The 2,311-nt window shown below is 42.7% G+C and overlaps 1 non-coding gene across 1 annotated transcript; it reads left to right on the forward strand.

Moving 5' to 3' along the window:
- TRNAW-CCA lies at positions 1,710-1,781 on the forward strand. Its single transcript has one exon. It is a non-coding gene; the product is annotated as a tRNA-Trp (tRNA).

The raw sequence follows: 2,311 nt of genomic DNA on the forward strand, positions 1-2,311 counted from the left end.
CCTCTGTCGTCCCCTTCTCCTCCTGTCTTCAATCTTTCCCAGCATCAGGGTCTTTTCAAATGAGTCAGTTCTTCCCATCAGGTGGCCAAAGTATTGGAGTTTCAGCTTCAACATCAGTCCTTCCAATGTGTATTCGGGACTGATTTCCTTTAGCATGGACTGGTTGTGAAAAGGATTTAAGCTGAAAGAAGGTTCAGCTGCTTGACTTGGGATATATGTATACCTATGGCTGATTCATGTTGAGGTTTGACAGAAAATAGCAAAATTCTGTAAAGCAATTATCCTTCAATAAAAAAATTAATTAATTAAAAAAAACCATTGCTGCCATATCCATGAGCTGTGATTCCCACTGCACCCCTGGTTTCTGAGGAGGAGAGTCCATTATTATATTTCTGTTAGTGTGTGTTCCTGACCTTAGCAGCTGTCTCACATCTAGACATTTTGTTTCAATAGGCAGGGTTCAAGTTCTGCTGCCATGAAGCATCACTGGTGCCTGAGACTGGAAATGTTACTCCTCCCAGGATCCACTGATGACCACCTTCTCTTAAATATTGGACGTCAAGGGACCAGATTTTTAACTGTTTCTCCTCCACTGATCTGCTCTGTGGCCCAGATTCAGCAACCTTCGCCATCTAGGTTTCTACCTTGGTAAGACAGTCTGGGACCAAAGACTTATGAGGAATGGATTTTAGCCTTCCTCCCAGAGCTAGCAGTAGGACTTTGACCCACCTGAGCAGTTTCTTATCTTTCTTAGTTAATTATATGGGAATTATCTTCATCATGCATGCTTTCCATATTTATTATGGCTATTTAAACCATAAAATGCCATGCGTGTGTCATGTGTTTCCTTAGCATTGTGGCTAAACTTCAAATTATTAGAGGCAATGAAGATTAGCCAAACTCTGGTGAACATAGCAAGGTAGTTACTACTGATGAGAATATGACAGCTATCGATAATAATCACTGAGAACTTTGTGACAGCCACTGCTCTAGATGCTTTACTTGAATACTCCCATATAATCCTTATAACAAACAGTACCATAAATTAGACGCCATTGCATCTTATAGTTGTAGAAACGGAGCTATGGAGAGGTTAAGTAAATCACACAATACCTGGTAGAGCCAGGCACTGTATCCACACTTTCAGCCTGTGGTAGAGACATTTAATGCTCACCAAATATCCATGTGAACCCCCTCATTTCCCAGACTCCCTTGTAATTATGCTGGCCTTGTGGGTTGATCTGGCTATTTGACTAGAAGTGCGGTGATGATGTGGGTTATTTCAGGTTGGAACATAAAAGAGTGATTATACCTCCCACACCATTGGTGGGAATGTAAGTTGGTGCAGCCACTATGGAGAAGAGTAGGAAGGCTCCTTTAAAAACTAAAACTAAATCTACTAGGTGTGTGCTAAGGCATTTCAGTCGTACCCAACTCTTTATGACCCTATGCACCATAGCCCGCCAGGCTCCTCTGTCCATGGGATCCTCCAGGCAAGAATACTGGAGTGGGTTGTCATATCCTCCTCCAGGGGATTTTCCCAAACCAGGGATCAAACGCACATCTATTACATCTCCTGAACTGGCAGGTGGGGTCTTTACCACCAGTGCCACCTGGGAATCCCTAGATCTACCACAGGATCCAGCAATTCTCCCCCACGCATATATCCAGGGAAGACTACAAGTTGAAAAGATACATACACCTTGACTTCCCAAGTGGCTCAGTCGGTAAAGCGTCTGCCTCCAATGTGGAAGACCCAGGTTCAATCCCTGGGTCGGGAAGATCCTCTGGAGAAGGAAATGGCACCCCACTCCAGTACTCTTGCCTGGAAAATCCCATGGATGGAGGAGCCTGGCAGGCTACAGTCTATGGGGTTGCAAAAAGTCGGACACGACTGAGCAACTTCAAGTTCAAGCGATGTAAATAGTAGCACTATTGGCAATAGGTAAGACATGGAAGCCACCTAAATATCCATCAACCTAAGATGGATAAAGAAGACGTGTTCCATATACACAATGGACTATTACTCAGCCAAAAAAAAAAGAATGAAATGATGCCATTTGCAGCAACATGGGTGGGCCTAGAGATTATCACACCAAGCGAAGTAAGTCAGAAAGAGAAAGACAAGTATCATATGATATCACTTATATGTGCAATCTAAAATATGACACAAATGAACTTATATATAAAACAAAAGCAGACTCACAGACCTAAAAAACAAACTTAAGGTTACCAAAGGAGACGGGGTGGGAGAAGAATAAATTAGGAGTTGGGGATTAACATATACACACTGGTATATGCTAAACAGATA

This window comes from Capra hircus, chromosome 7 (assembly GCF_001704415.2).
Source record: "Capra hircus breed San Clemente chromosome 7, ASM170441v1, whole genome shotgun sequence".
In the NCBI taxonomy this organism is placed as follows: Eukaryota; Metazoa; Chordata; class Mammalia; order Artiodactyla; family Bovidae; genus Capra; species Capra hircus.